The sequence below is a fragment of the Pinus tabuliformis genome, chromosome 7 (assembly GCF_031772625.1).
Source record: "Pinus tabuliformis cultivar Carrire ecotype Pingquan chromosome 7, CPIR1, whole genome shotgun sequence".
NCBI lineage: Eukaryota > Viridiplantae > Streptophyta > Pinopsida > Pinales > Pinaceae > Pinus > Pinus tabuliformis.
Window position 1 is genome coordinate 143692424 of NC_142293.1, and position 13844 is coordinate 143706267.

Below are 13844 nucleotides of genomic sequence, written 5' to 3' on the forward strand. Positions count from 1 at the left end.
AACGTGAGCTGGGCATCATATGTGGCATCCTGAAAGTCTGGGATCAGGCACTTGAGAGCATCTGTTAAACACTTAAGAGCCGACCTTTGAGTGTGTGGCTTGATTAGGAAGTGCCAATATGCATCAGAGGTTAAAGTATTTACTCCAGCGATTAACTTTCTCTTTTCCTCCAGTCCATGATAACTTGTTTGCTCAATCATGTTTGCCGTGGTTATGCTTCCAGGTGTACATTGAGAGATCATGTTGGCCCAATAGAGTGTATTGTTGACCAAATCAATCATATTGTTGGCAATCATTTTACACCTTGAAGCTGCCCTTTCCGCTTTCATCATCTGAGTGTTCCATTCCGTGAAGAGTATGTCTTTGAATGGCTCATAGATCCTAGGAAATTTTGCTTCTTTCCCCACATCAGTATCTTGCCAATCAAGATATGAAGTTATGGTTTCTTCGGTCTGATCTAGCTCATTTCTGGCTTTTTCAATTTGCTGACATACTGCTGTAGATACTTCACATAATGGCTCAGCCTCAGTTAGTTGTTGGCACAAGAGTCTAACCTGAGAGATTAATGCATTATTTATTTGAGCTGCCTCTGCTCTGAAGTCTTCGACTTTCTTGGTGCCCTTGATACCTTTTAGCTGTGCTAACAGTTGAGCGATTTGCTCATCTTTTGACTTCGTCATTTGCTCGTTTGCCGCTCTCAATTGTGCCAATGCCTTTGTTAACTCTTTCTGCTTCTGGATTGCGCTCTGGTCAATCTTCTGTTTTTCAGTCTGCAGTTGCTGGGTTAGGACATTGTTTGCTTGCTGTTGTGCCAGCAACTGCTCTTCTACCTGTGCTGCCTTGTTTCGCGCTTCAGCTACTTCTGCTTGCAATGCACAAATTTCCTGGTCCTTAGTCTTTAACAAAAGACTTACCTTCGATGCTTTATCAATAGTAGCTGCAGAATAAGCTCCCGCATACTACGATAGCTTGGTTAGATCATCGGAGGGGTCCAATTCTTCCTTCCGGACTACATTCCCCGTAACTGTCTGCTCAGGAAAGATGGAAGGTTGATCAAGCCTCCGTCTCTTCCTTGAGCGCTTAACAACTGCTTTGTACCTAGGGCTGTAGAAAACGTCCAGGGGAGGAATATCTTCCACCTGGAGCACAATCTGATTGGAAGGGTCTTTGGTGATTACTTCGAGCTCCTTTGAAGTGGGTGGGCCGCTAGTTCCGATTGGAACCTGAGAAGAAGTGGTGTCCGGTCTGTCTTTGGAGCCTTCTTTTCCACTGATAATGGAATCGAATTGATTCCATTGTTTCAGCAATTCAGGATCTATGGAGGTCTGGGATTTACTCTTCTCCTTTTCTTGTTCCAACCTCTTTTGCTCCTCCAACTCTTTCTGTCGCTGTTCTTCTGACTCCTTTCTCTGTTTCTCTTCTTGCTCTCTTCTTTGCTTATCTGCTAATTCCTTTTTCTGCCTATCTGCCAGTTCTTTCCTTTTTTTCTCTTCTTCTTCTTTCTTCCGCTGTTCCTCCATCTGCTTCTTCTTTCTCTGTTCTTGTTCCTTCTGCTCTTTCTGCTGCTTATCCATTTTCTCCTTTCTCTGCTTCTCTGCCTGCTTCTTCTCTTGCCTTTCCTCCTGTTGTTTCTTTTGTTCTTTATTTATAAGAGGAGGTTGGCTCGTCTGTTTCTGACCTGGCTCGCTTGAGGAGGATGCTGTGGTTAATGACAATAAATCTAGGGGCAGAGTTTGCAACCTCTGCTCCCTAAGTTTATTGAATTCGATTAAATTTTCATCATTGTATCACATCTTGGCAAGCTGCTTGGTTTGGCCTATTGAGTCAGCAGCTATGAAGAGGTCATCAAACTCGTCTTCTTGATGGTCAATCTTGGTCAATTTGGCCTGTTCTAGAGCATTGTAGGCAGTTTTATGTGGATCATAGAGTCTGGCTGGCATAGTGGGCAGGGATAAAGCTTGCATCTTTGTTGCCTCCTTTTCTGCATGCTGAATATTATGCAGAGTAAAAACACCCATCCTCAAGGGAAAAGAGGGCCAGCCCCTCTTCTTCTCTTTCTTGAGAGTTTGAGTGACACTCTCGGCCATGATCTGGTAGGAGATCTCTCGGGCTAACAGTTTGTCTGGAACATATAGAGGGAGAACATGCGGTTTGGCTTGGCTTCCATAAACCCTAATATAGGTAAAATGCTCTTCTCCAAACCAACCTGCTACAGCTGGTAAGTCGAAGGAAGCGAGATAGGAGATTTTAGGAATAGGCCGATCAAAAATGGAATAATGAATGGGAAGCATAAAACCATTGCAAATTTGATACAAATGGTCCTTGTAAGAGGACTTCCACAATTTCTGATGATACAAATGAATGGGCAAAGGGTCTTGGCTGGTCCATCTCCAACCGAGAATGGGAAACTCAGAGTTAAAGCACAATGTGTCCATAATGTAGGCACTATAATAAAATGGAGGGATTTTCCTTTCGGTGACCACAGATTTAGCTCTAAAATCCCGAACAGCTATAGACAATTTATCAGAAAGAATGGTGGCCCAATCCATGATAAAACCATTAACATCTGCTTCCATTAGGGGAACCATCTCTATATCAAAATTGGCAGAATCATGTAATCCCCATAGCCTACACATCATAATTCTCGCATAGCAATAGGGAGAAGCCAAGGAATCGACGGAGTACTTACCCGAGCTTTCGTGCTTGTGTTTGGCCGGGTTCTGCCTCCAATCCCGAATGGGCTCGGATGGCACTTCATTTTCAGCTGAAAACTTCTCCACGAAGTCTTTGTTGTAGATTTTCTCTGGCTCGGGAAAATGATACATTTCCCTCAGGTGCTCTGACTTGAAAGACCCAAAAATCCTTCCATCTCTTGTGTGGAACGTTCTGTCAACGATTGGAATTTCCTCAATTGCCCATCGCACTACATCAGTGTAGGGAAGGACTTGTTCTCTGGCCGCTATTCTGTGAAGAAAGGAATCATCCAACTCTTTAAGAGTTGCATCAGACTTTTTGAATGGGTCTGCAGTAGCCACTATCCCTGAAACTTTTGGTTGCTCAGCTTCTAGCAAATTATATGTGCCTTGCCATGTAGTCTTGGTAAGACCAGTGCATGTAGTGTCTGAAACAAGGCCTTTCTTGATATTTGCAGCAGCTTGACCTGCTACAGGTGTAACCGTAGAGCCCGTAGCCCTCTTGGATCTTTTTCCCATCATACTTGAGCTTCTCTCAAAAGACGAATTCTACACAATTGCAAGAGAAATCGTAATAACATAATAACAATGACGCTACACAGAGGGATAGATATATCATTTGAAGCATGCCAAGATTAATTTCCAAAAGTGGCTGCGGATCCAATTGCTGAGAGGATATTGTAGATGCAATTAATGGTGATTTGAGGTCTGCTACCCATTAAATGTGATGATTATACCGTTATCTGGGTGAATGACTCACTTAAGCGTGCTACAGATATTCTGACGGTTAAACGCAGGTGTTCATTAATCAAAGGGGTAAAATCTTTTAAATACACACGCATTACCTTATCCCTTGCATTAATGGCATTTTGGGATTCGCACTTTATCAACCGGATATGAATATAAAATTAAAGCTTTGAGTGATGGCTTTTAAGACTGCCGACCACCGATGAGCGATATCGCATCGCTTCGGGGAATAGGTGCTGCACAATTATTACCAAAAGATCGTGCCGACAGCCGATAAGCGATATCGCATCGGGCTAGCGCATGGGAACAGAGGTAGGCGCATATACAATGGTTTGGGGTCACCGATTGCGATATCGCATCGCATCGGGGGTAGGAACCGGGCGCCTCACCGAAGTATGTGGAATTCTGCCGACGGCCGATAGCGATATCGCATCGGGTCGGGATTTAAATCGTGAAGCGGTTTCGCATGAGGTATCACCGATAGCCGATCGCCGACATCGCGTCGCGTCGGGACATGAGTTATGTGCCGTTAGTGGTGTGCATGTAACATTGCCGATCGCCGATAGCGATATCGCATCGGCGGAGACCAATATGCCATTTAAATGCATCTCTTATGTTGTTGCGATATGCGATCTTGCGATCGCTTTATCGCAATAATAAAAGATTATTTATTATTTGAAACATTGATGTCCCCAAAAAGGCTTAAATATATGACAACTCATTTGATTATGCGGCCTATTTTGAACATACAAGCATTGATGCCAAAATTTTAAAAGGGACCCATTCCATATGTTAATTTTTTGGAAATAAGAATGATATGAAATGGGGGGTTGTTGTAGGGCACAACAGGTCCCTGGAGGAAGAAAGAAGATCGTAGAGTTCTATAGGCCGGAACCTACGTACTGGTAAACATATTGGTTAGTACAAGAGCTAGGGGGTTGTAGCTCCCTTCCACGAGCAACTGGAAAATGATTGAAGGTTAGAGCCTTTAGTAGGCCGGCGCCTACATACTAGTAAATGGATCGGCTAGTACAAGAGCTAAGGGGGTTGTAGCTCCATTCCAGGAGAAACTGGAGAATGAGAGAAGGTTGTAGCCTTATGCAGGTAGAAGCCTGCATATTGGTATAAGATTGCACCAGTACATAAATATTGTAATAGGAAGTTTCTTATTAAAAGAATATAGAGATGAATTGCAGCAGGTGGTTTTCACCCACATTGGGTTTCCACCTTACATATTGGTGTTCATGTGTGTTGCTCTGTTCTGTTTTACTGCTCCTGTTTACTGTTCATATGGTTAATATTGTTCTGATGCACTCATTAAGGATCAACTAACTGAATCATAAGTTTATTGGATATACGCTTTTTGCATTACACACAGTTGCGTATACACGTGATTTGCCTTAACTGAAGTAGCGTATATATATCTGAGTATGAAGAGGAAAAAGTGTTGGCTAATTCATGTATATTTATTCTTCTAGATCCCAATGTAGAAGTGTTGTCTTTGCATCCATTTTTTCTACTTCAAAATGAAAAGAAAAAAATTATATCAAATAAATCTAATAGAAGTTAACTTGGAAATAAGAGAAAAGATGTCACCAAAGTCAATTCCCTCTACCTGGAAATAACTTATCACTGCTAACCAATATTTGTGTTTCTCCACTCTCCCTTTTGCATTCAACTTCTTATTAAACACCCATTTTCTTCCAATGGGATTTCTTCCAGACAATAACTACATTAGATCGCACGCCTCATTCTTGTCCAAGGATTCTATTTCTTTAACCATGGTTTTTTTCTAGAATTTTCCACCCTTTGATTACAGTACCTTCCTAATAATTTTAGTATCATAATCATCAATAATGGAAATTATGTGGAATATAACTTTTTGGATACCTTATTTCCCAAATTGGTCTCCTAAATATTGGAGTACGTGGTTCTTATTCTTCTAATACTTGTCCCTATATAGAGTCTGATTCATCATCTTTCAATTTAAACTTTATCTTTATGGGTTCTTTCTCATTTGGTAGGACTTCCTATTTGATATCATATTTGATTTATTTAAATTCCACCTCTACTATACACAACCTTCTTAGTTTCTAGGCTCCAAATCTTATAACCATTCAGACTATATTTATATTCAATAAAGCTAGACCTTTTATTCTTTCTTATCTAGCTTACTCCTATTATCCTTTGGAATGTGTACATAAGCATCATAGTCAAATGCCCTAAAATTTTTAAGAGAGGGTTTCTTACCATTCCGCACCTAATGTAAAGTCTTGTCCTAAAATGTTGAGTAGGGTGATATGTTTACTAGGTAACAAGCATTGTCCAATGCCTCTTCCTAGAATCATATCTTAACATGGCACCACTAAGCATGCTCCTTTCTTTCTCCATCAATATCATGTTCATTCTTTCTAAAACTCCATTTTTTTAAGGTGTGTATGGACTATTCTTTTGCTTTTATATATTGAAATTCTTACGAAATTATTTGAATTCATTCCTACATAGTTATCCACCATTATTTGTCCTCAAGGCCTTAATTTTATTCTCTGACTAATTTTCCATAAGAGCCTTTATCTCTTTTAATTTTTCAACGACCTATGATTTCTTCCCGAGGAAATGAATTGACGTATTCCTTGATAAGTCATATATAAATGAGACATAACATATATTACCTAGTGATGGAATTGACATTGGTCCAAACACATCAATGTGCACCAACTATAATATTCCCTCTAAACTCATAGTGCTAGATGGGAATCTTACTCAATTCCATTTCGCATATCAATAATGTTCATAGGTACTGAAATCTAGAGAGAAATTAGACATAGCTTCTACCATGTCATTTTTGTGCAGTACTTAGAGGCCTTTCTCTCTAATATGTCACAATATTTAATGCCACGCCATAGTATTTTCCCCAAAAGTTGTAGGATGTTTTTCATTATTCTACTCCACTCTCAGGAAGAACAAATGTTTTGAATTAATCACTACCAGTGGTTCTTGATAGATTATATATATTTCTAATATGAAATCCCATGAACAATACCATTTCTCCTCAAACCATCCTACATGTAACCTTTTCAAACATTATTCTTATACCTGCATCACTCATCTTTCTTATAAAAATCAAATTATTTCCAATTTAGGTATATGCAAAACAGTAGGGAGTGTTCCAATCCTTTCATCCATGAGATTCAACTTGAATGTTCATCATCCTATGATTCTAGATGTCGAGATATCCGAAGAAAACATTGCCACCATTATATCTTTCATACTCACAAAATCACTCCCTATGGGGAATCATATGAAAGGATGTGCTTGAGTTGACGAACCATGCCACATGATCTACATGTGTACTTGAAGAAGCCAAATGCACATCCCCTCTTTCATCAGAGGATGTTTTTGCTTCTATATAAGGAACATCATCATATCCCTTCTCTTTCTTAGCAATATTGAATTTACAATATTCCTTGCAATGCCCATCTTCTTTGCATCTCTAACATATCTAAACATATTTTCTTGAAGATTAAGATCTTCCTCTAGATTTAGAACTCCCACTTGAGGACTTATTTTTATTTCTATTATGGGAGCATCCTCTTACAGATGAGGAATTTATGTTTTGACTTTCCATATTTTTTTCATCTCATCTACTATGATAACAAGGATGATACTATATCATCTAAATTTAAAGTAGGTGCATTACTACATATAGAAACAACTAAACTATCCCATGAGTCTGGTAAATAAAAAAACAAACCGATATGCTTATATTAATTTAAAATCTATGCATAAATATATAATATCTAACTTATCATAGTATTGAAGAAAATTAGATTCTTTTTTATCGAGTTTCCATCCTCCATCCTCAAGTTATATGATGTTTTTCATAAGAATAATTTTTTCACAAAGGACTTAGAGTAATGAAAAGTCCCTATCTTGTTAGATAATTCCTTTGTTGTAGCTTCACTTGAAAAATTAAATAATATTTAATCTAAGAGGCACAATCATATTTCTCTCTTTTTCTTTTGATCCAACTTGGTCTAGCCTTCCGTTTCCATCTTTGTTGGTGCAATACCTAGATCCACAAAAATCTATTGATAATTGTCCACTAATAGATCTTCCATTTTGAGGTTCCATAGCTAAAAAACTCTTCCCATTGAATTTATTGATCTATATCTTTGAACTATTCACCATTGTCTTTCCCCAAAAGTATCTATTCCATATATCTCCCATTATACCAGATAAGGTCTACCATAGGCCCAAAAAAAAACTCCTTAGCCACAAAAACATCCCCTTGAGCAAAAATTGCTTTGATACCAAATGTATGTTTTAACCTTGTATGTTGGGTCCCTATAATACTAGTGATTACCCCATTACTATTGTAGTTATACCCCTTATTTATATTGTTGTGCCCCTATTACCCCCATATTGTTATTTCTGTGCCCCATAGAATCCCTCTATTGTTATTTTTGTGGCTTTATATTATTATTGTTAGGTCGGCTGGATTATATTGTGACTCCTTAGACTCCTATATATAGAAAGGAGGTTTTGTCATTTGTATCATCCAAGAATTGTTCATTTATGTAATGTAAAGGAGGTTGCCCCCTCGAAGAGGCTGAATTCTAAGGCGTTGATCTATCTTTTCTATCTTTTCTTGAGCTGGTTTCATAACATTTGGTATCAGAGCTTTGGATTCTAGGGTTTCGCTGCTCCAAACAGGTCATCGTGACATTTTCGCTATAACTTTTTTTTTGTGATGTTTCAGAAGTCGCAAAAAAAACCCATTTGAGAAGAAATCGTGCTGAACCTTGTGTCCAAATTTCAGAGACTTGCGTACAATATTTGCGGAGATATGATCTGAGGAAGTTGGTCTTTTTGCAGACTCCTGAATTACATTCAAAACAGGTGACCTGGGGAAAATCGTCATAACTTTCTCTCTGGGGATCGAATTGAAATTTCGTAAGAAGGTACAGAAAGAGGACGGACTGTAGTTTCTTGTGTGTGTGTTTCAGATTCAAAGGTTGAAACAGTGACTCGTGGCACGTCGTACAAGTTCGCTCTACTGAACCAGTCTAAAAGCAAGTCACTGTGGGAGATTTCACATAACTCTTCCTTGGAGAATCCAATTTGGCTCAGACTTGTGGCATTGGAAAGAGGACGCAGAAGGCTACTACAGGTAGCAATTTCAGAACTGGATGATCCGAAATTACAGAGATACATCAGATTCAATATCAGGCTTCTATAAAGTGAAAAAAGGTGTGTAGTTTTTTTTTTTAAATTTTTGTGTAAGCTTGGTTTAACGGAATTCAAAGGGCATAGTAAAGCATTATTATCGGTAACTGATGCCCCGAGGAAAGAAAATGCAAACACCTAGTAAGGAACCTGAAAGCTCTAGCATGACTCATGAAGAAGAGGAAGAAATGCTACATGATATATCAAAATTACAAGAACAAGTGCAACAAATGTCACGCTCACAAAAGCTAACAGAAGCTAAGATAAGTGGCGTGGAATCTAAGATAAATGGCGTGGAATCTAAGATAAAGGGAATGGAAGCTAAGATGGATGATTTGAAGACAGATTTGAAGAGAGACATGGCAGATTTGAAGATAGATTTGAAGACAGATATGGAAGAATTGAAGAAGTTGCTACAAGAAAGGGTCACTAATGGTGAAAAGGTAGTAAAGGAAACTCATGATGAGAACAAAAGAAATGTTAATCATGATTCCATAGATGCTAATGTTGGATCGAAGAATCACCATATTCCAAAAATCGATATGAGGAAGTTTGATGGCAAGGATCCCGCCACATGGATATTACAGATGGAGCAATTCTTCGATCTCAATAATGTGCAAAACGCACAAAAGGTACGTATGGCAACTGTATATTTGGAACCAAATCAGTTTGTATGGTATCAATGGCTTTGCTCTCGTAAAAATTTATCACTTGGGCAATTTTTACGGAAGAATTGATAGCACATTATGAGGATACAAAAAGCAACACTTTTTTTAGCCAATTGATAAGTCTCAAACAAAAGGGTTCAATAATGGAGCACATTGAGGAGTTCCAAAAATTGAACATAAGGGTAAAAGATATTCCAGAGGAGCATAGGATTGATGTGTTCATAGGGTCTTTAAAGGATAATATCCAACATGATGTTCGCCTTTGGGAACCTGATTCATTAGAGAAGGCATTCAGGTTAGCAAGAAAAATGGAAAGCAAAATTATGGCAACCAGGAAGCATACCACTCACAACTATAAAGACGGAAGTGTTGTTGCCCCTAGTCTTCCACAACCTATAAGGTTGACACCACAACAATTGGAAGAAAAAAGAGCAAAAGGGCTTTGTTACAGTTGTGATAGCAAATACACTAAAGGTCATAAGTGTGCTGAGAAGAAATTATTCTACATAGATTGTGAAGAGGAAGAAGAAAAGGAGCAAGAAAGGTCAAAAGAAGAAGATATACTCCAGGAACAAAGCCTAGATGAAGAACAAATAAATCCGACCATATCTTGTAATGCATTGGCGGGAATTACCACTCCTCAAACCATCAAGATAGAAGGACAAATCAAGAAGAAAAAGGTAATAGTGTTGATTGATTCAGGAAGCACCCACAATTTTATTCATTGTAGGGTAGCAAAAGAATTGAATTGCTTCCTATATCCAGCACCAGAGTGTCAAGTGATGATTGCAAATGGAGGAACAATAAATTGCTCTGGAAAGTGCCATAATATCAAGCTATCCATGGGAGAATATGTATTGACTAGCCCAATGCTTTCCATTCCAATGGGAGGTGCTGATGTTGTACTAGGAGTCCAATGGCTACAATCCTTGGGTACAATAGCTTTTAATTTTCAAGAACTTTTCATCAAATTTTCTACGGAAGGAAAGGAAGTTGAATTAAGGGGTATTGCAGGGAAACCAGGAAAGATAATCAGCTCTAATGGCATGACAAAGCTTCTAAAAAAGGAGCAAAGAGGTGTAATTGCACAATTATGTTCGCTAGATGTTTCCACATTGGAATCATCTATTTCTCCAGATCTCCAAAAAGTCCTGGACAATCATTCCAAGGTATTTGAGACTCCCAAAGGTCTCCCACCTATGCGTGATCATGATCATGCTATTCATCTGATTCCAGGAAGTGTTCCTCCAAACATCAGGCCGTACAGATATCCCTATGTCCAAAAAAGTGAAATTGAACGTATGGTTGCAGAAATGCTAGAGGCTGGTATAATTCAACCGAGTCAAAGTTCTTTCTCAGCTCCAGTAGTATTGGTGCACAAGAAGGATGGATCATGGCGCATGTGTCCGGATTATAGGGAGCTCAACAAGCTCACTATTAAAGATAAGTTCCCCATTCCTGTCATTGATGAATTACTGGATGAATTGCATGGATCAATTTACTTCACCAAGTTGGATCTTCGTTCGGGATATCATCAAATCAGAATGAAGATTGAAGACATTCCGAAAACGGCATTTAGAACTCATGAGGGTCATTATGAATTTTTGGTCATGCCTTTTGGCCTTACCAATGCACCTTCAACATTTCAAGGTTTGATGAATTCAATTTTCAAACCATTCCTTAGAAAATTTGTGTTAGTATTTTTTGATGATATACTAATCTACAGCAAGTCTTGGAAGGATCATGTTGAACATGTTGACAGGGTGCTACAACTATTGGAGGAGAAACAATTATATGCAAAAAGATCCAAATGTTTCTTTGGAGTCCAGGAGGTGGAATATTTGGGTCATATTGTATCTCATGAAGGAGTTAAGGTAGACCCTAGCAAAATTAAAGCCATTAAGGAATGGAAAATCCCCACATCCATAAAGCATCTGCGAGGATTTCTTGGGTTGACAGGGTATTATCGCAAGTTTGTTAAGAATTATGGGAGAATAGCAGCACCTCTAACAACATTATTGAAGAAAGATTCATTTTCATGGACTCCGGAAGCAACAAAGGCCTTTGAACATCTTAAAGAGGCAATGTGCCAAGCACCGGTCTTAGCTACACCGGACTTCACAAAAACCTTTATTGTGGAATGTGATGCTTCAGGAAATGGAATTGGTGCTGTTCTAATGCAAGATGAAAGACCCATTGCTTTTGAAAGTCGTCCAATCAAGGGAAAGTTTTTAAGCAAAGCTATTTATGAGAAGGAAATGTTGGCAATACTCCATGCACTTAAGAAATGGCGACCCTACCTAATGGGAAGACACTTCAAGGTAAAAACGGATCATGATAGCCTTAAATACTTTTTAGAACAAAGATTATCCTCTGAAGAGCAACAAAAGTGGGTCACAAAGATGTTGGGTTATGACTTTGAAATCATCTACAAAAAAGGGAAGCAAAATGTGGTGGCAGATGCACTCTCAAGAAAGGATGAGGATGTGGAAGCATTGTTGTGTGCCATTTCTATTATCCAACCAGATTGGATAAACGAAGCAAGGGAGGAATGGAAGAATGACGAAGAAGTGTGGGCACTTATTCGAAAGCTACAACAAGATTCCAGTACTTCTGATACATTTAGCTGGCAAAATGATTCGTTATGGTACAAAGATCGCTTATACCTCTGTAAGAATTCCCAGCTAAAACAAAAGATTCTTATGGAATTGCACACTTCTCCCTTAGGAGGGCACTCAGGATTTTTAAAAACTTACCACAGGGTTAAGAAGGAATTTTTTTGGGATGGCCTTAAATCAGATATTCAAAAGTTTGTGGCGGAATGTTTGGTTTGCCAACAAAATAAAGTTGAAACAATTAAGACACCGGGTCTATTACAACCTTTATCCATTCCAAGCCAACGTTGGGAGGAGGTTTCAATGGATTTTATCACAGGTTTACCCAAGTCTGAGGGAAAGAGTGTCATCATGGTGGTAGTTGACAGACTTACCAAGTATGCACACTTTTGTGCATTATCACATCCATTTAAAGCCAGTACAGTTTCTACTGCATTTATGGAAACAGTTCAAAAGCTACATGGAAACCCAAAGATTATTGTAAGTGACAGAGATCCCATTTTCACTGGAAATTTTTGGACAGAATTATTTTCTTGTCTTGGTACTCAGTTAGCTCATAGCTCATCTTATCATCCTCAATCTGATGGGCAAACTGAGATAGTAAACAAATGTTTGGAAGGATATCTTCGTTGCTTTGTATCTGATAAACAGACACAATGGGTCAAATGGTTGCCTCTGGCTGAATGGTGGTATAACACTTCCTTCCATACAGCAACAAAAATGACCCCATTTATGGCACTTTATGGGTATCAACCACCATCCATCACATCATATTTAAGAGAAAATTCTAAGGTTCAGGCAGTGGAACATCACATCGAACATCAACAACAAGTCCTCCAACTCTTAAAGGATAACCTCGTGTTGGCACAAAATAGAATGAAACAACAGGCAGATCAACATCGCAGTGAAAGAAGTTTTGATGTAGGTGATTGGGTATTCCTACGGCTACAACCATATAAGCAAATGTCCCTAAAGCAAGCTAAGAAGGATAATAAATTATCACCAAAGTATTATGGTCCGTACAAGGTGTTGCAAAAGATTGGTACTATGGCATACAAATTGGAGCTTCCTGCAGCTTCTCGATTGCACCCAGTTTTCCATGTTTCATGTTTAAAGAAGGTTATAGGTGACAAGCTCCCAATTCAAACAATATTGCCAGAACTTGACGAGGAAGGAAAAATTATATTGGAACCGGAAGCAGTCACAGAAACAAGAACTCGACAGCTACGAAATCGATCAATTTCAGAGTATCTTATCAAGTGGAAGAACTTATCCGCTGAAGATTCCACATGGGAGGATGAGAATTTTATGCAGAAGTATCCAGAACTACTCAAGCGTTGAGGACAACACTTTTTTGAAGGAGAGGGGCATGTTGGGTCCCTATAATACTAGTGATTACCCCATTACTATTGTAGTTATACCCCTTATTTATATTGTTGTGCCCCTATTACCCCCATATTGTTATTTCTGTGCCCCATAGAATCCCTCTATTGTTATTTTTGTGGCTTTATATTATTATTGTTAGGTCGGCTGGATTATATTGTGACTCCTTAGACTCCTATATATAGAAAGGAGGTTTTGTCATTTGCATCATCCAAGAATTGTTCATTTATGTAATGTAAAGGAGGTTGCCCCCTCGAAGAGGCTGAATTCTAAGGCGTTGACCTATCTTTTCTTGAGCTGGTTTCATAACATTGTATAATTAATTTTTGCAGATAGATTCTTAGCAAAACAAAAAATAATGCAATGGAAAATACACCCATTAACACAAAGATTTAACCCTAGGTCACTAGGAAAAACACAAAAAAAAAATTATTCTTCTTTACAAATTTAATTATACATACATACATACATGCATATATATATCCTATGGCACCCATAAACTCCTAATC